Source organism: Passer montanus, unplaced genomic scaffold (assembly GCF_014805655.1).
Source record: "Passer montanus isolate IOZ18808 unplaced genomic scaffold, ASM1480565v1 scaffold14, whole genome shotgun sequence".
Taxonomy (NCBI): Eukaryota; Metazoa; Chordata; class Aves; order Passeriformes; family Passeridae; genus Passer; species Passer montanus.
In genome coordinates, this window is record NW_024360941.1 from 14,628,653 (window position 1) to 14,650,132 (window position 21,480).

A 21,480-nucleotide genomic window follows, 5' to 3' on the forward strand; every position below is an offset into this window, starting at 1 on the left:
ATGAACTTAGAACATTAGTTGAACACAGGCAAGTGGCATATGAGCCAAAATGCTTTTTATGTTAGTGATATCCTGCACTAGATGGTGCTCTGTATGTGGGTTTTCTTAGGCAATACTACATTTGTAAACCAGTACAACATTTCTCCTGATTAAGTTAATTATTCAATGATAAAAAATAAGGGAAAAATATTTAGGTGAACTTTGTCCTTAACTAATTTTTGAAATAATACATGAGTACCTGAGGCTACCTAAATGCTAGAAATTCAAAGCATCTAATTCACTTGAGATACAGCTCACTTGGGTAGTTAAATTGTGTTCTTTAAGTCTTGCATTACAATAGTAGTTTGTGTCTTCTGATGAAGCAGAAACAAAATTGTGTAAATTCCAAACACTACTTGAACTAACTTATCTGTACTGCTGCATTCCTGCTGTGATTCCTCTTATGGTCTTCCCTGCTGGGATATCTTCTATTTTTCACATCTCAACTACTAGGAAATTCAAGGCAACTTCACTGAAGTGAGGCCCATCTTTATATCACAACAGAAATAATACAGCATTTGACCAAGAAACTGAGGTTATGTGAATACTTGTGGCACAAGCAGGATGAAATAAGTACTTGGGCCATACTGAATTCACTGCAGGGAGAACAGGGATCCATCTCCTGCCAAAATGCCATAGACCTATCTGGAAAAGCTTCCTTACAGAAACCACTAGGTTATTCATGTGGTACTTAGCAAATATAAAATTCATGCTGCATGTTACTGCTAGATATCTTGCAAGTCCTACTCTGTAGGGTAGTATTTAAGTTTGAGTTGTTAATGCTTGCAAGATGTGCAGTCACTTTGCCTTGTGATAAAAGGGGTTTTAATGATTGCAATGTATCTCTTTATAAAAATTTTTCTAATAACTCTGAGTATTAAATTTTAAATATCTCATTGAAGTTTTTAAAATGAGGCTATTTTAAATTGTTCCAGTCCTCTGTCACTGAATCCTGTTATACAGCAAGCTTAATGAAAGATCTCAGCACAGTTCTCATCTATTTCTCTTAAGTGAGTTTTCCTAACATGGGGTTAAATATCTTATGAATTGGTTTCACTAACCCTCTGACTCAGTGTAGGAGAAAAAGAAAAGAGAAAAATCATACCCATCTGGAAGAATACAAGCCTCTCAAGCTAAAATTTTTTAAGCAAAAAGCTCTTGGATACTGAAGGAAGGGAAGGGCTTCCTTCTTATGTTTACACAACTTGAATAAAACAAGTCGTTAATAATACAACTTGGAAAAAATAGTCATTAAATATTTGCAATCCACGATAATAACTTTAAATTCTACTTTCTATTTCCCTTTAACATTCCCAGCTTCCCAAAGCACTTGAGCTACTAAATCTGACATAAAAGTTTCATACATAAGAAAATAACTGGACACATTTCCTGCTATGTTTTTTTCTCTTCCCAAAAGAATTAAGAAAATTAATTTCATGCAAATCAATGGAGTCCAGTAAAGTTACACTGGGGATTAATTATGTATGTCATCTGCTTCTCAAGCAGCTCATTTATATTGTATCTCAAAGAAAACACAGCTTTAACAGACCTTTTCTGTTATTCTACTTTCTCATTAAAAAGATATCAACCACATTCATTATTTAGTATTCTAGAGTGAGTGCAGCCCTGTTGGTCTGTATGTGCTCTGTAATTCATCATATACTAATGATCAACCACCTTCTCTCATGTTGCTAGAACAACACAAATATCTGTGTATGTACAGCAAGAGCTCGGAAGAGCTCCAGCCAAGAAGACAAGGGAGAAAGGGCCCAAAACATCTCAGATGCACTTGCTGATCCATGTGGTAAGAGGCTATATATTCTGTAGAGAGGTCACATGGTGTCTTTGTCATTTGTACACTAATTAACCCTCAACCCCAAAATTCAAGTGAAATCAAGACATCCTACAGCTTTTCAAAGAACATCAACAGAAAAGATGAGCAATGAGGCTGTCCAACATAGGAAAAATTCCTGACTGAAATAAGAAAGAGTGTTATGAAATTCACAGTTGAGATATTTTGGTACATCAAACAGTGACTGTAGGGAAATAGTACAGACTTCCTTAGGAAACAGTACCACTATAGTGGTTTCAGCAGGTGGAATATAATTTAAATGAGTATTTACTTTTCGTTCTTACTTGATGGGCAGCCTCTTTATATAAGACAGCTTTAAAATAAATACTCAACTCTGTATCCTAGACTTCTCTCATGAAAAGCTCTTACCAGAAAATACAAAACACTGCCTGTTTCACAAGGACAGGTGACACATTATGGTTCTGTGTAATATCAGTGAGGATACTGATATTTTTCAAGTACATAGTGGAAGCTGATGTCTGGCAGCTGCCTTGTCGCTGTTGTCTCTGTTATTCACCTCCATTTTTTTAACAGGATCTCCTTTCAGCTGAATAGCGTTGGAACCCAAAACGTAAAATGAGACCTGGGAGAAGTCAGCTGCTAATAAAAGGTTCCACTGTCCTTTCTTGCTGACCCAATAATTTAAATGCAAGCAAGTCTGCTGTGATATCAGAGAAAGCCTTAATTGAAGTGTACTTATGCTTACTCATTAAAAACAAGTAAGTTTCAGCACACTGCTTCTTGTGAATGCTGTGACATACATCCTCAGATACAAATGTGCTTCTTACATTATTTTAAGCAAAGCCTGTATTCTTCTCTGAAAGAAAAAGTACTGCAGTAGTGTTTGTTTCACTGCCTATTTTATCATCCAATCATTGTTAAGAAAACAAGTGACCAAAATAAAAATCCCTTCTTTGGGATGGAGAGATTTTGAAAGCAAGGAAAATCTGGAACTCATGGAACTCTGGAACTCATCTGGAACTTCTGACTCATGGATATAATTTTTTAAATATAAAGAATAAGCCCCAAATATATATTTTTTCAGCTTAAGAAGTGAAACCTAGAATTTGAAGATGTAAAAGTGAACATTAACATTTTTCCCCATGACTTTTTATATTCTCTGAATCATGTAGCAAGTAATTGAATTTTTTCATAACACCCTCATGTATGGGAAATATAATTTAAACATTTTACAGAGCATACTGAAACCTCTTTAGGAAACATGCAATTCAAGAATTATATTTAATTCTATTAGTTGCCTATGCTGATAATTCTGTCTGAGCCTCATCTATAAGCAAAATTCTTCAGGTTTTTCACTAGAATAAAACCTTATTAACAGCAGTTCCTGAAATATACCCAAGATAAGAAGAGAGATTAAGGCTTTTGTGTACCTTTTGCATACAGGTTTATGTTAGGAGAACAGTTCCTTCTCAGAAGCATTTTACACAATGATTAATTCAGTCCCTGGGAGGGAGGTACTGCGAAAGTGTTCCAGAGTACAATTAAAATGCCCACCATTCTCCCTGAGAGATTATCTTTGCTAGCTTGCATCCAATCTGTGTATGTAAAAGACAGCAGTGCTGACTATACCAAAAGGCTCCACTCTACTTAGCCTTTATTATCTTCAGTTTCTGAGCTGGCAGGATTAATTAAGGAAATCTGCAGTTTTGACTTCCACGGAGAGAGCAGCACTGAGGAGGAAGAACTAATCAGCTCTAGTTGGCACCACCACTATTCACAGATACAGGACCAGTAACTCTTAATAAGAGCACTGCCTGTTAGACCCATTTTAAACACTGCAAGCTGCTCATAGTAAATGGCAAATGAAACCCAGAAGTACAAGTTAATGTGCACAGTATGATAATTCAGTCAATTTTCTATGATACATACAAAGTAGGAAAAAAAACCCCAAGTATACAGGGATTCCTTGGGGAATTCTAGCCATTCTAGGCTTAGAAAATGCTATCTCTTACCACAGTTTCCATTTCAGACCACGGAAAATTATTAAACCTGAAAAATGCCCATGAATAGGAGGCTCAGCAAGACATTGTGGTTAAGGAGGGCGCCATGTGGGACAGCACAGATGAGTATTCTTCCGCTGCACATTCCAGCTCTGACTCAGAAGCTCATCACAACAGAAAACATGTTTTTTTATAATTCCTTGTGCAAATTAACTGGCATGTGCCTTCAAAACACTCCAACATTGCATCTTGGTGACTTATCTGTGTGCCAGTCTTAATTTCAGGTATAAGAAACCAAGGAGCTAATCACAAAAAAACAAGTATGTTTGTTCCTCTACAAATTTAACTTTTCTTCTTACTGTCCAGGACTACTGACCTATCAGAAAAAAGAACTGAAGTTAAATCAACCAAAGAAATAGATTGCCCAAAACTGCTAATGCTAATAATTTTGTAACTTTGTATGCCTGGCTTTTCCTTTTTTCTTACAATTCATTATACTTCCAGTTAACACTTAAGACTGCACAATAACCAAAAATAAAATAAAATATTAATTCAACATTTATTGCTTTATTAATAACTATATTTACATTGTCATTACAATATGAAATACCAACAACACATAATTTCACAGATAAATCATACTAAATCCCAGGTGAAGAGTGCTGTAGACACATCATACATGCCTGATCTCTCTCATTCATCTGCAATTTTCGAAAAAAATAATGCTGTTGTTATTTCAGATACACCTGATTCAACAGTAATTTTATCCAGTTTGTAAAGGTGAGTGGCTTGCACCCTAGACAGGGATAAATTTTCCTGTGTAAAGTCTGTCCAACCATTAATACTATGCCAAGAACCACAGACTTAGGATTTTTTCCCTAGCAAAGCTTCCTTGATCAGTTACAAGTTTTGGGGGAAAGAAAAGAAATACATCAGGCTTGTTGTAAGGAAAATAAGGACTGGCTCAGAAATGAGTCCATGTTAAGATCTCTAAGTGATCTAGGCTGCTATAGAAAACATGGGCTAAAACACATCAGGTGCAAATAAGAAACATTTTTTCCCCCCATGGGATTATTTTCACTCTAAATTCCATCTGTATTTCCTTACCTTCTTCCTTGTGGTGTGGTTTACCACCCAGAAGGGAAAAAAAATACTACATTAATTTTCATTTTCTTGCTCCCAGTGGATTAATAACATTTTTTTAAATGGCAGGCAGAAAAGGCTTGTTTTTTCTTGTTTTTCCCTGATGTCTTACTGTCTGTTCAGTTACCTTTCATGCACAGAGAACATAACTCAATTTGAATCACCAAATCAAAAGCACGTGCTATCCTTGCATAAATGTTTAAATTCGTCTTTCTATGTTAGAGGGAATGGGAAGAGAAGAGGAAGGGGTTTAATTCCCCAGTTACCTGACCTAGAGCAATCAGTGCTAACTCCTGTCATAGGCTGCTGCAGGACAGCTTCCCCACAGCATTTTGTTCTGTCCTTTCTCAGTAAGGCTCAGGAGGGGACATCTTGTTGCCACAGAGAACTGTTTTCAAGCTTTTCATCTCTATTTTGTTGGTGCAAGCTTCTGTTTAGTACACCATTTTGACAATTACTCCAATTTTCCTGTTGTTTCTGTCCTCTTACATTTACCATAGTTGGTTCTAATTACTCCAGCCAGTGTGAACTGCAATATTAAGGTACTGTGTGTCTAATGAAAGACACATTCACATACATAGAGATGTGATACCCATAGAAGCCATTACTGATAGAACAGGATCTAAGCAAAAGTAGTGTGGTACACAACATTACATTGTCTTGTGAGCTTGGGACCATCAAGTTAGCACCTATTAACTGTGCATCAGCTGATCTGCAGAAATTGTCAGCATGTATTACTTTGCATTTGCTGTTGGAAAACCCTGTGCAACTTTGCTCAGTCTCCTCTCCTGTCAGAAGGAGTCACATCACCCTGTATTTGCTGCTGGCTAAGAGCCTATTCATCCCCATATCCACATTCACCACGGTGCAAATGATACTTGCTAAATCCTGCTAACTTAATCTCATATCCAAGCTTCATACTGGGAAGATGCTGCAATAGTAATATTATTTATGTGTTTTGTAATCATAGAAAAGTGACAAAAGCAAGTAATATTCAGCACCATTTAAGCAGCTGACCTGCTACAGATAAGAATGAAATTACTTCGAATTCAGCAAAATTTTTAAAGACATTAGGTCTATAGTGAGCTAGTGATGAAAACACTGAAAAATAGGAAAAAAACCCCTGCCTGTATTATCTTTTCCTTCTATTAATTTCCCTTAAATAAATCTTAGTGCTAATCATTCTTCAGCAGTTCCCAGTTAAGCACTGTTACATAGCTGAAGGCTTGGAGCTGTTGCACAGACACAGCTCCTAAAGGCTCAGAACCACTTGTTTTCCGGCAAGACACTTTCACATAGGTCTGTGCACTTGGAATTATTTCTTCACCTTCATTTCTCTGCCACCGATGGTTCCTTTAACAGAAAGATCTTAAGGAGGACTTTAAGGAAAAAATGTTTCCTTTAAATAAATAAACAAACAACCCCCAAAAACCAAAACAACAACAACAACAAAACCAAAACTAAAAAAACCCAACCCCAAAAAGATCCACCCAAACCCGAAAACAAAAAAAGGTAAGAATGTGTTGTGCTGTCTCTAACAGCTAGATTATCTCCTACTTCTCCAGCTTTCTGACTCATCTGCCAGCATCTTGCTTGAAGAAACCCTCTACTGTCACCTCTTATTTGTTATCAGGTGCCACAGAAATTTATTGTCAACCATTGTCTCTTTCTCACATCAAATAACCCCATCAGCTAGCGTCTCTTGGCACTTTTTTTACAGGTCTCTTCTCTCTCCTTTGACCAAGTCACTCATCACATCAGTGTCCTTTTGGTTATTTAAGTACCAATTCCAGTTCAGCATGACTGAAAACCAGGATTCTAAATGTTCTTTCTGGTCAGTCATTTCTTGACATCTAAAAAGAACACCACTACTCTCTTAGGAAGTGGGCAGGTTGGACTGGAAATATTGACATTGTGGCAATATATGACTCTCTCAAACATCTTCCCATGATATGTGATTAAACCTTTCCCAGCAGCCATCCTCTCTGCCAGTATACTTCTCCAAGGTTTACCCATCTTCCTTGCTGTAATATCCCTTCCCCGTGGACTTGACAAAGGCAATTAAATTCTTGACTGAAGCTATTGTGTTACAGATAACTCTGCTGGTTCATCATGTTCACTATGCAAGCTTCCACCCCGCTTCCTCTCAGAATAAGAAATAGCCATATTTGGGATTTATTATATATATAATTTTTAATAAATCTGCTTCAGTGAAAGTGTGTTTGCTTAGGAAACAGTGTACGTGGAAAATGCCAAGGTGTAACAATTGGCACAGAACAGTACAGTTGTCATTCTGCATATGGCTATGGAAACTCATTGAAATGACACCAAAGAAGGGGGGGGGGGAATAAGCACATTTTTATCTAATTACAAAATAAGTAATTAAAATCCTCTAGAAGAATATCACACATATATTTTCAATCACTAATATCAGAAAGAAAAAAAGCGATATTAATTTCTTGACATATAAATAGGAATAAAGCAGTAAGGAGGTATTTTAACGGCACAGAAGATGAAAATTATATTATTTGCCATAAGAAAATGCTTTCTAAAATTGTTGAATAGATTTCTTCTTATGAATTGTGCTAGAAACCGTGATCCCATTCTTAAATATCCCTTTAAGAATAATGGAAGGAATAAATAATGAATAACATGTACAATGTAGAGGTTTATCCCACAAATAATGGCCTGTGAATGAAAGAGTTTATTACATTAGGGAATCAAGTAAACTACAATTAGTCTAATTGTTAAAGCATTCAGAGTATTTTCTAGTTCTTCACCAGAGCTGCCTGTAAGTAGGTCTGAACCTTGCTTTACTGGAAAGCATATGGAAGAAAAATGACACATGTAACTAATTTAGCCGAGAGATCTGTGATCTGTTCACCAGTACTTTTTGCGAGCATATACACAGTCTGTCTGATTGTTTTCTAAACTGTGGAGGAAAAATACCAAGGATCCTTAGAATTATGGTACTTTTAGCTATTACAGAGAAAATAATCAGCAAAATTATAAGATCAAACCCAAATTACTATCAAAAGATATTTTCAACATTTTCAGCAGCACCACTCAATTATTTTCCCTGGCATACCTCACCAATATGTTGTTAAGGCAGTATACAATTTAATTCAAGTAAGTCATATGAATGTGAAGTTTGTGGTAAAAAAAAATTAAAGAATAGTCATTAGTAATTGAGCCTCAGAAGATAATGAAAACGTTCAACTGTGGTGATATACATTTGTTAAACCGAAGTTGGCACCGGCCAGCAGAAAGGTTTGGTTTGTATTAATGCAGTACTTTAAATAGTACCATTTAAGTAGTCTGCATAAGCAATGGGGAACAGTACTCATCACTTGCTAAAGAATTTGAATGCAGTTATCAACAGTCATTAGTGGCCCTCTCTCCACCTCAAAAAACAAAACAAAAAACCCAACAAAAAACCCCTAAAAAATCCCAACAAAAAACCCAAACCAACCATCACAACAGAGTGCTTTAACCTCCAGCCTGGAGGGATTTCATCTGACACAAGTCAGCCTCCTGATGCCAGCGAATCACCCATGAACACACTGCTGTGTAACATAAACAAATCCACAACATGGTGTTTCCCCAAATACAGCCAGAGTAAGACTTACCACAGACTATAAATCCACCACAGCCAAGCTGTTTTGAGTGTTGAGAGCTGCAGCCCCCAAGTTCTGGCACCAGCTTGCTACCCAGGAGCCACAGCCCTGGGCCATATGCCCCCCATTCCCCACCACACCAGAAGCAGCAGTACCTTGGACCAGAACCTCCAATAAGTAGGGTGAGAAGCATTCGAGTTGTCGATTACTGACATTCCTACTACAGCTTTCTTGGCATCTAAAGCATTTAATTTGTGAGTTAGGCTTCAGTGGGGTCTGCACCTAGATTTTGGCATTTTTCAAAAACATGACAGGAGGAAGGAGAGGTTCTCTCAGCAGCTAAACAGGCAGATGTAAGACCTGGAAGGTCATGAGGACAACAGTCCTATCTGACAAAGTCAGAAGTCCTATCTGACAATTCCCAGGAAATTCCCTTCATCACCAGGCCAGAGGCTAGCTGGGAGGAATGTCTTTCATTGTGCCTGCTGAAAAGTCTGTTATTCTGAACCATCTAATCCACATTCATTGGACCAGGGAAGCAAGGCATCACTTTGCCATGCAACAATTAAGGTCTCTAGCTGGGAGTAGGGAAATTGAAATTTCAATTCCTATTACAACACTGCTTTTCTAGGCAATTACCATATAATATTAAAGTACACAAGCAACCATTAAGAGGCAGGAACAGAAACTGAGTTCCCTAATAGCCTATTCAAAACCATCCATTACCCTGGATACCAGCAGGACACAGACTGGGCCATCCTGTGCTGCTGCATTTTTACTGTTATTGATACTCAAGTTACCTGGTACTATTTCAAATTATTTATACCTGCTGCAATCATATCTATTATTAAAGACAGACATATATTCATCTTGGAGTATGAATGTATGTGAAAGTATCTTTCAGAGCCATTTGTGGAGCCTGCTCCTGACTACTCCTACTGACAAGAAACAGGGAAATAATATAAAAAAGACCTGTTGACCTGTTACTTCATTTATTCCCTTTCCCATCTATTGTGATACACACCTCTTGCTTTGGTGTCTCCAGTTCTTTCCCATGCTTTATTCTACTTTGGGATCCAGGCTACGCTCTCCCTTGTCCTCCTCTGTCTTTCATTTATCTTCCTTATTTAAGTGATTCTATCTTTCTTCCCTCTTTTTTTCCTCACTTCCTTCCCATCAATTTCAACATTCAGTGACATGATCCTGCAGTATTCCTCCTACATTTATAAAGCTCAAAAATGCATGGACCAGAAGAGGTAAGGAAGGAAAAAAAAAAAGGCAGAGAAGCAAAAGTCATTATCTCTTTAAAAAAAAATCTAAGTATCTGGTTTTCAATTTGATTTTTCTCCTTGATTACTGCTGTATAAAAGGCCTAGACAAACAACAAAACCAGGAAAAATTAAAGAGCCATCAGAGTGGAATGGTTGCAGCAAACACTGAATGAACTGTGATCTCTGGCAGGATAAAGATCAACATCACAAGCTTTCAGCTGTAGCCATCAGTCGATACTTTCCAGACCATCCCCACGGTGACAAAGACAGAGGCATTTTTAAGTTGTAATTGAGATTAGCCTTGATACATACAGTTGGAGCCATGCCTGTGAACTTTGCTAAAAGGCTGGCTATGTAAACTATCTATCACTCAGTTTCACATGAGCAGTAACCTAATGACACCACAAAAATCTCACTATGTCCGTTGCTCCACACGTTCAGCCACAGCAGCAAACTCATGCCAGGCTGCTTCAGCTGTGCTACTGGAGTGTTTGCCTCCCAAGGTCTGGAGCACCATATAGACGATCCTGGGTGCTCAAGTTTTGTACAATGCTCAGCATTGTAGCCCAAAATCACTCTTGCTCTAATCCAGCTTACTAGATTTGTAATCACGTGCTAACTGAAAACCCATACATAATAGTACTGACTCCAGCACACTTTGGATGAAGCCCATAAAGACACACAAGATTGCTTTTCATGGATGGGAATAAAATATTTTGTTTATTACTACTAAGCCAACCACAATAAATAGTTCCCTTTCATGTGGTGATGAAACAAAGCAATCATGCTGTATTCCTATTCTAATTATTAGGTTGAAAGAAGCAGTGTCTTCCTGGCATGTTTAATTCTGAATCATATTCATCACATATATAAATAGCCAGCAACTGCATATAGTAGAGGAGGGCAGAGAGGAAGGTCAGGGAACTAGCTTGATGTCAGGAAAGCATTTCCTGTGGAGTCACCAAATCTGTCCTGGATACAGACTCCTACATTGGCACACAGGGAGCCTGAAGGCAGCTGTGCCCTCATGCACCAGACATGCCAGGTAAGCGTCTCCAACCTTGCTGGCATTTGAAAGATTCTCTTCCCCAGAAATCACACAGGCATAATTTACTTCTTAGGGCTTTGCAATAATGAATAGAATATTTTTCCTCTCTGCCTTACGTTGCGAGTAATGCCACCACCATGAAGACACTTTAGTGCCCAGCAGCTACTCCACTGTGTCAGGGAGACTACCAAAATATGAACCTTCTCCACTGAACTCCGAGTGGACAGACCCTGGAGGGAAATGCTGGCTCTACTACCACTGAAATCCAAGATGCTGAGGCCCAAGAAGTGGTAGCAAATAATATCATGGACAGAATGCTAAAAAGAGTTACGGCAGAGTCTGAAGTTGTGGCCAATCACTAAACTCACACACTTGCTATCTGGTTTGCGTTTATAAATCACTCTGCATAAACACAAACTTAGCCCAAGTCTGTCATTGCACAGCTTAGGCCATCAAGAAAATTATGCCTGAACCTCCTGAGACTTCTTATTGTAACATAGACATTGCCCTAGTGTTGCTACACACCGTTTTGCTAAGGTAGCTCTCAGTTGGCTTCACAGAATCTTCGAGGTTGGAAGACACCTTTAAGATCATCAAGTCCAACTGTCAACCCAGCACTGCCATTGTAACCAGTAAACCCGATCACCAGGCACCGGATCCAGACGCCTCTTCAGCATCTCCAGGAGCGACGACTCCCCTGCCTATCGCAGTATGTTGCAGGAACTTCGCAGGAATAAACTTCTTTTCCACGCTCCCTCAGTCGGGTCGGCAGCAGTGGGCACGCGAGCGATGCCGCCGCCTCCCGCAGCAGCCCGGGGCGGCAGGGATGGCAGCCGGGCCCGGCGGGGGCAGGGCCCTGCCGCGGGAATGCGGCCCGGCCGGCCCCGGCGCTGCCCCGGGCGGGGGATTTAGCCCGGCTCTCCAGCACCGGGGCATCCCACGGCTTCTCGCCCCGCGCGCCGGCCGTGAAGCCACACGCGGTTTAGGAACTGAAACGAGACCAGGCAGGTTTTGTCGCCGTCGGTTGTGAGTTTGCACCAGCGCACTTTGCCCGGCTGGAGCAAGGTCACTGCCTCCCCAGCTCGGCCAGGGCCCACCATCCCCCGAGACCCGCGCCACCCCGGTCCCGCCGACAGCCCGCAGGAGGATCCGGCCGCTTCCCCGGTTGCCGCGGCCGGATCCTGCTCCATCCCGTGGGGTATTTTTAGCCGCTGACCCAGTTCCCCCGCTCGGCTACCTGCGCCTCTCTCACCGCCCGGCCGGGCCCCCCCGCCGGCAAACGCACCGCCCAGGGCCGGCCCGGCCCCCCGCCCTGCCAGCGCCAGGTGAGGGGGGCAGCTGCGGGCAGGTGCGCCCGGGACACGGCGGCGGCGCCCCGCACCGGACGGCCCGGAGAGGGCGCGGGGCTGCTGAAGGGGCGCAGCCCGGGACGGCAAGCCGGCGGCGCTGTCGAGGAGCGGGCGGGCTGCTGCGGGCGCGGCGCTGCCGGGGCCTCCGCGGGGGCGGAGGGGGGGGGCGGTGCCGGCGGCGAGAGCGGCCGCGGCGCAGTTTTCTGCAGCGGCGCCGATCTACAAGTGAGGGGCAGTGTGTGCGTGGCGCCGTAAGTGCTGAGTTACTGTCTTTTACAAAAGTGTGAATGCTCCCCTTTCTTCTCTTCCTTTTCCTTCTCTCCTCGCTCTCTCAGCGAGGGCTTCCCGGGGTGGCCGGGTAACGGGAGCGGAGCGCGGCTGCCCGGGGGAAGCGGGTCACTGCCGCCGTTCCGTCCCGCTCCAGCCTACTTTCCTTCTGTGCTCTTTGGCAATTGCCGCCCGCCGCGTTCCGCGGCCCCGGCGAGGTGAGGCTGAGCCGCGGCCTCGGGGCGCAGCGCAGGTGCGGCTGCAGCGGGGCTCGCCCCGAGGGGCCGTGCCCCTGGGCTGAGGGGTCACAGCTTCGGCGGGCCCAGGTTGTGTGTTTGGAGTTTTCGATATTGAGAGATACAGAAATTGTATATTCCTGTCGCAGCTTTTTTTTTCTTTTTTTTTTCTTTTTTTTTTCTTTTTTTTTTCTTTTTTTTTTCTTTTTTTTTTCTTTTTTTTTTTTTTTAGCTAGATGAACACTGACACCGTGTTTGATATGTGTAAAATGTGCTACAGCTCGCTCTCGTGCACCCGGAGTGCTTTGGTCCTGCACTACAAGCACGAACACTCCTGAGATTTTGGAGGAGTATTTTAATGCTCTCTCCTCTACTTGCTGCTATTTATACCATGCAAGGTTGGCAAGGAGAGGAGAGCTAGAGTTTGAAAAGGACATTGAGCTTTAACTTGATACCATTGTTCCAAGGCGAGAGAGTGCAGGTATTTAAAATAAAACAAAACAAAGAAATGCCCAGAAAACAACCCTGTGAAAACACCCTCCCTCTCTGTTTTTCTACTGCATGATCTAAGCAGAGAACTGAACATCCCCTTCTGGTTAGGGTATGTAGGTGATGTTCTGCATCGGGTCTAAGCCTGTACTTTGGTTTTATTACTTGTTTGCTTTATGCTTGTGATGTGATGGACAGTCCCGCTGGTTAAACCCCACACTGGGGGATTATCTGAAAGATGAAGTCACATACTGGCAGATGTATGACTTTCACTTAGGTAAAAATCATTACTGGTCACTGCCTATGCATTGTAAGGTCTTAGAGTAGCTATAATGTAAAATATTGTTGACACTAAGTCTGACAAATTGGATAATACCTGTGCTGCTGAATATATTAATGGGTAATCAATTTCTTTCTTTTTCTGAATTAATTTGGTACACAGTTACACATCTCTCTAAAGTCATTATCATCGCTTATATCACTAAGATTTTCAGAGTGCATGGTGATAACTAATATAGATTTCCCTCTCTGGATTGCTAAATAAGATTGGTATTAAAAATTGTTTATTCCTCGTGACATGCAGCGTGCTCTGGTGGAACTGCAGAGCAGCATTGTAGCGGCTGGCTCGCGTGACTGCGCACCAGCCACTGGGGTTAATTTAGTTCTCCTAGTGCTAATTATCGTGGGTGAGCAATGGATTGCATTTGAGCTCTGCTTTTATGGAGTAATTGTACGTGTGGTAACAAGGCTCTGCTAAAAATTCATATAGTCACTTTTAAAATATTGCAAAGCTTTGACTTCTGGCTGAGATCAGTCTGCTTCGGAACTGTAGCTGAAACAGTGATCATAATCTGGTAAATCTGATACTAAAACTTTACCTAATGTGATTTTCCATTCAGACTAAGCATGATTCTTCTGTATGTAAAGATTCCATAAGTTGAAAATATTTGAACAAATGTTAAATTTTTAGTGGCTAACCCCTTAATTTGGTTTTATGATATTTTTAAGCAGTTGTGATTCAGTAAATAGGAAGAGCCTTACTGCCGGATGCATAATTGTTCCTTATTCTCATGTGTTTTACTTACAGCTGAAATCAATATCTGAGAACTGACTGACTGCAGAAGTGCAGTGTCAAGGCCTTGAAAAAGTCAACATTTGACAGAGTAATGACACTAAATGCATTTGGAGCTTCTAAGTCTTGCATTTTGGGGTTTCAAACTTTTGTCTTCAACCACATATGTTAGAAGTGGGTTTCTTTTTTAGGCAGAGCCAAGAATCTTGTACAAAAATGTCAACTCTAAGGAGGCTTATTTTTTTTTTTTAATCTTCTAGGATTTACTATTGAGCTGAGGTTTAACATGTTGGGTAGCTAATGGTCTCAACAATCTAGCAAAATAATTGCTAAGATTTCTAATAGGAACTGTGGAATGCAGATTAGCCAGCTGATAGTGTGGGACTGAATTTTTTTTATCTACAGAAATAAAGATGCACTTATGTTTTTATACATATATATGTGCCATGTACATGTATAAATGTATATGTTTTGTACAAAGTGTGGCATATTACCTATTCATACAAGATGTGAAAGTGCACCACTGCTGTAGTTTGATTGTTTGATGATGAGATCAGATTATGTGATCAGAAGTGCCACGTGTGGTATGCATGATTCAACAGAAGCTGCTGAAGTGATTGCCTGCCCTAAGTCTCTATTTCTGTTCAAGTAATTTTGCTCTATTCATTCAGTTTCATGAAGTATCCTGATTTACTGTTTAATTTGGAAAATCAAGCATTTTTAGTTGCCTTTATCCCTTTAATTTAGAGGATTACCTGGTGAGTTTGTGAAATGCTCACTCTATGAAGTAGTTTGGAGTTAAAGCTGGAAAAGTTAATGCTCTTTATTCTGCTTTACTTGATTGCAAGAATTAGGGCTTCTTCAGTGTTTGTGCCATGGAACTGGCTGTTGTACAGTTTGCTCTATGCAAACATTAAAGTGAGAAAGATAACAGCCTACTTCTTTTTAAGGGAGTGCTTGCACTGTGGAGTTTTTTTCTTTTCCTGATTTACGTACGAAGATGTTTTTAGACTCAGTAGTTGCTCTGATGGAGGCATGGGAAGAACGTTTTTCTCCTTTCCTGTTTTCTCTGTTGTTGTGGAGATGATTTCACAGAGTATGCTATGCATAGGTATGCTTTATTATCTGACAAAAAAAGTTAGTGCTAGTTGATAATTTTGAGTCCTCCAAGTAAAACTATTCTATTAATTATGAGTCATAGTTTTCTACATGAGTGGGCTTTTTCAGTGCCAAAAAGTTATGTCAGTGGGAAATTTCCTTTTTCCCATCCTTAGCACCTATATTAACTTCAGTTTTATTTCATGGACTTCTTCCCTTGAATGAATTGCATTAATCCTTTCACATTAACTCAGGCTGCTTTAGTTACTACTCTGTTTAGTTTTTGCATCAAGAAAAACTGAAGCTGCTCTTAGTGGATGACTTTGATGTGATCTGTGAATTGCCCACTTGTATTGACTTCCCAGTGTCTGTTGTCATTCCACTTTAGATGGTTCCCTTAATGTCTGTCATTTTGTTTGGCTTTGCCATAGAATTTATTTGAGCCTTTCCAACTTGGCTAAGTGTTGCCAGTGTGCTGTCAGCAATCTTCAAATACTTAAACATTTCACCATTTTTTTATTTTGTAATCTTAGATGACTATTTTTAAAAATTAAAACTAGCCTATTTTTGCATTTAATATAAATGTGGATTTAAATATTGCAATATAGTAATTATGCAGGGAAATGAAACTAGTGCAATCAAGGCACTGGGAGTTGAGATATTGTAACCTACAGTGGGTTTTGGTGAACTAGTTCTAGTGCAGACCCCTGTGAGTGTGCATACAGAGCTGTCTGTGTGCTCAGAGTAACAGTGGTCATCAGGTGTACAGCAGAATTCCTGAGGTGGGGTAAAACAGTTGGAATGTGTGTGGTGTAGCACTTCATTCTAGTGGCTAGTATTCCTAGTATGGCTAATATCTTTTACTCTGTATGCTCTATACTGTGTCTAACAGGAAGAAATAGGACAAGCTTTCTTCCGGAGTCAGTTTCTCTGCTGTGTAGGCTCCATTCATGTCAATGAAGAAATGGACAAGCCTTCTTCAAGCAAAACAAGTGTATTGAAGGAGGAATTGGCATTACTGTAAAAAATATGGTTGTAGATACATTATATGGGGTTTTTTTTCCCTGATCTCCTGTCAACTATGAGGTCCATGTAGTGTGTTCTGGGCTTGTTAGTTCAGTTTGATAGCATTATCTGACACTACTATGAGGTCCATGTAGTGTGTTCTGGGCTTAGTTCAGTTTGATAGCATTATCTGAGACCAGTGAGGTCTGGATGGAGTGATCTGTGAAATGGTGCTCCTTTTGTCTTTCTGAGATCAGCTGTAAACGTATATGACTGGCCAAAAAAGAAATTATTAACGTCACTGGGCTCCTGAAAGAGTGTGACTGTACTCTTGGATGAGTGTGAGTAGTTGGTGCGGCAAGCGTTAGAGACTGCGTTTTGCCTCCATTCATCCCCTGTTGGACCTTTTGTCTTTCTGAGATCAGCTGTAAACGTATACGACTGGCCAAAAAAGAAATTATTAACATCACTGGGCTCGTAAAAGAGTGTGACTGTACTACTCTTGGATGAGTGTGAGTAGTTGATGCTAGAGTCTCTAACACGCAAGTGTTAGAGACTGCGTTTTGCCTCCATTTATCCCGTTGTAGCTGAGGCTGCTGCCTTGTCATGTCTCTAGCGCTCAATTGCAGCAGACTGAATAATCTTCACTGAAGAATTCAAAAAATAGGAGGATTTTGCTGCACCATCATTTCAGGAGGGTTTGGGAACTAAGGATCTGTATGCCATTGGGTAGTCTGAGGGCATTGTGGTAAAGACTATGAGCTGATGAATAAACTACTGTTAAACAAGAAAGACTATGAGTTGTCCATGAACTATGGTTTGTGTGCCCATTCTCACAATTAATGTGGATCTGCCTTTCTTATTTTACTTGGTGCTTTACCTGTATGCTTCTAGTGAGCCAAATATAATTACTCTTACCTGAGGATGCTAAAGGTAAGATCGTTGGACTGTTTCAAGACTATGGTGGGAGACCATTTTTAAATGGGAGATAGAAATAGAAGATGCTGCTGTGCTGGCTTATGCACAGTGCGCATCTTGTTAATGAATAGTCTACAAGAATCATCAGTTCTTGGACAAATCTGAGTTGCTTGCTCTTAAATCTGATTCAAATGTTTTAGTGGCAGAGAATTTTTTTTTTTTTGCTATTATTATTAGAGGTATTTGAAATACCAGTGATGTGACTTTAAAAGGGAAGTTAGGAAGTACTTTCATAATATTTTCCTCAGGTTTATATTTTTCTTTAAAAGGTGTTCTAATTTACAGAATTACAGTTTGCCTGGGAAGTACTTTTTTCCAACCTCCAAACAAGTAGGACTACAGCCTGTGCTAGATCAGGTCAGACATGGCAGGTTGCAGCTGAGTCTTGCAAATCTGTAGCTGGAGGTTCTGTAACCTGTTTTGGGTAATCTAGCAAATAACTTTGTTTAAAGAAAGAAATAACTTGAACTAGGATGGATGGTGAGCCATTTACAGGATTATAGGCAAGTGTTATAGAAGTTAGTTGGCAATTGTACCTGCTTTTGGTACTGAACTCTTTCAGATGAAACACTGAGACCTTCCAGGAAATTGATCTAAAGTGAGCTGTTGGTGGCCCTTGCGTCTGAAATGATGCTGATCAGATTATTAATTCCGTCCCTGAGCAGGACCATAGCCTTTGTTACAGCTCTGAGTTGCAAGAAGATTATAGTTTTGCCCTTTTCTGAATGCTGCCTCTTGCTGTAAGAAATTCTCATATGCTCCCCTGTGAGCCTGTCATTTCATCCAGTTGCATGAAGTTTTGATGTGTCAGATGTCCTTAGCATTGCTTTTAGTTTGAGGGGGGAAAAAAATCTCCAAATTTTCTGGGTGAAGTTAGCATGAAATTTTACTATTTTTAGTGATAGATTGGTAAATGGTGAATAATTGGAAGACTGCTTAGAGGATAGAAGTAATAGCTTGATGAAAATTATTGTGTAGAAAAGTGGCATATATACAGTGTGTAAAACTGGAAGTTTGGCTTTGCAAGCTTTATTTAAAAGTTTTGGATTTCTGGTAACCTGTGCTCTGCAGTGGTCAGAACAACTTCCACTCTGGAGCAAAAGAAACAATACACAGCTGTTGTTACTTTTAAACTGGGTGTCCAGTTTTAGAGGCATATAAGGGGTTGTTTGATTGGAAATTGTTAAAATTGAATCTATTTTTCACTCTGAGTTGCTTTTCACTCTCCTGCTTATTTTATTACTTTTGATGTCTTTAATTCTGTGTTATTTAATGTCACTTCTCTGTAGTGGGTGTATTTCATATGGGTAGTTTGCTTGTGTCTATCTTGGCCTTTAAGTTGCTCAATTAAAAATATAGCTTATGGCAAAGTCATTCACCATGAATATTTGTAAATAAGCTGGGTAGGTGTTCATTTTGGGAGATACTGGTTGATAGAGAAAACAAACATGCAGCATGCATCCCAATATTAGGATTATTTGTATCAATATTAATTAATTGTTTAACTTACAAAGTAGCATAAAACTTTGATAGTGTCAGGATGCTGTCCTCTTGAATCTTTGTGATGTTCTTTTGGGAAAAAAAGCCCTGAAGAATAACTTGAAATTTGGTTTGAAAGGCTTTTAACACTCCACTCTGACACAGGCAGTGCTTTTTGGACTGTCATGTGATCTGCAGTGATGTCACTCTGGAGATGACATGGTGTCATAGTGATGACACTATGGAGATTAAATTCTTCTGGTATTTTGTTGATGGAGTTTTACCTTTTGCAAAGCATGAACTTCCCTAACATCTTCATTACCTGGCTTTATTTAAACTTTTTTTAAACCTTCTGCAGATTTGCATTGGTTTTGTTCATACTTAAATTGTGCTCTTTGAGGTCAGCAAACTTAAATGTCACAGTTTTCAAAAAACACAGTCCCATCATTAAATCAGTGTATAACTTTCCCAGAAACTGGAGAACTAAATGTAACAAAAAGCAAACTGTTGCGCCTTGATTTGCTGCCCACATTTGTCTGAAAGCTTACGTTGGTTGGTGAAGGAGCTGACAATTAAACATGTTAAAGCTTAAATAAACCCAAAACCCACTTGATTGAAAGGATGGGTTGTTTGAAGAACTAATTCTTGCAGCGAGGTGTATGCAGTATTAGAGTTGTCACTTTGTGGAATGTAAAAATTAACTTGTATTAGTGATCATCTATCTTAATTCCTGGGAGTATACATTGTGCTCAACATTTTGTACTGAAAGAGTGGCTTGTTTAGCTTCTCTCTGAAATTAGCACTGAAACTGTCTTCTCATACTGTTTTTCAGCACAGACATCTAGCCTGGCTCATTAGAAAATTTTCTGTGGAGATTGGACAACTGTACTTAGGGTGCTGAAGAAAGCCTCCTCTGTTGTCTTTGATGCCATGTACAGGTTCTCCATGTAAGGCTCAATGCAGTTTGCTGCAGGTGATTCTGTCCTGCTTTTTTGTTGTTTTGGTTTGAGCTTTTTTTTCTGTAAAAGCGTTGGTTGAAACTAGATGGTGCTTTGTCCATCATTGCATGTGGACTTTGTGATTTCCTCTAAGAGGATTGACATCTTTTAGTTTTGCAAATGTGCTGGTGTTCAAACCATTACTGAACTATTGTATGTCTCCTTTTGACTCGCCACTTCTTTCTGGTTATTCGTTTGAGGAGGAAAAAAAAGAAGAAATGCTTGTATTGAACTGTTCCTTTCCACCTTTTGGACATTAATCTTTCAGTTCTGCCATGTACGTGATTATTTCTGACTCCTGGCTGAAGCTCTAATGGTCATGTGGCTTCTTTGTTGATGCTGTCTAAGCATGTGAAGCACTGATGCTGCCTCCGCTGTGTCTATGTTGAGTTGCAGGACAGCTCACCTTTCATGCTGCTGGTTGATGGCTGTGTGATACAGACCATTTCTGGATGTACGGGCCTAGCAGTTCTTGGCAGTGTAAACAGTCTCTGTCTCTTGCAGTGCACTGTCATCTGATGTGTGCACTGGTTATTGCTGTTCTCCCATCAGTCGTCGAGGTTCTTAAACCATTACTCTGTGGCTGACTGCTATCTAATCTTGGGAAGCCTATTGATTGCTGTTCTACTGTTGCAATCTTACCTAATTGCATGGCTTGTCTGCCAGTTTCACCTCTGCAAGACGCCCTTGGTGCTGACTTGACCATTTTATTACACAGTAGATATCTAGAAAGTATCTACAAAAATTTGCAGAAATTTGGTGTTTCTTTATGTTAGTAATATCTGAACAACTCCCTGTTTCAGATGTGTTCTCTACCAGATACTTTTAAGTGGGCAGCCTGTATGGTGCTGTATCATCTCAGTAATACTTCAGGTGCAAGTTTGCAGGAACTGAAGTCTTACTGCAGAATTCCACCAAAGAGAATGTTATTTTGTATGCTTTATTTGCTCCTCATTTAGTGTTACAAGCCAAACTTATGGAACTTTATTCTTACTCCTTTATCTTTCAAGAAGTGTGGAAGGAACATCAACTGTTTTTATTGTCTGAAATTTCATCTCTTTCAGGTCTCTGTTAGCAGCAGCTGCCATCAGCAGCCCTAAGGTGCTGGAATAAAATCTGTTGGTATGATTCGTAGTTCATATATGTTATAACATGTGACTTGATTTAATGAATTTGTTGCCAGAATTGTCTGAGAATTATTTTTGTATCACATAGTAGATTACTTACTTACCGTGTACTTTTTTTGATGCTTCTTTTGATTTTGTACAAGTAATTTTATTTGTTGCTGAGTTTTAGGTAATGAAAGTTTTTGTATGTACAGGTGGATTGCTGGAGTTGTTTGTTTGCGAGCTTTCCCTAAATGAAAGGAATTCCTTGGATATTTTGCTCTGTTTGCATCCTTACTTGTGTCTCAGGGTTGAAGCATCTCAGAACTACGGATGTTCTCTGTAGTGCATCTGTGTTTCCTCTGCTTTGTTTCATTGTCATAAACAATTCATAGGGCCTGTTGAGGAATTGTTATAGTTGAGTGTTATGAAACTGAACTGTCTGGGTGTTGTCTCCTGACACATTATTATA

General features: G+C 40.0%; 1 protein-coding gene across 1 annotated transcript in view; it reads left to right on the top strand.

The window, feature by feature from the left end:
* The first annotated feature begins 12,170 nt into the window (after nucleotides 1-12,170).
* MTUS1 (microtubule associated scaffold protein 1) overlaps nucleotides 12,171-21,480 on the top strand; it is a 119,779-nt gene continuing 110,469 nt past the window's right edge. Inside the window, exon 1 of the mRNA XM_039699845.1 lies at nucleotides 12,171-12,531. The gene's annotated coding sequence lies outside the window, so the exon portion shown is untranslated. The remainder of the gene's footprint in view (nucleotides 12,532-21,480) is intronic.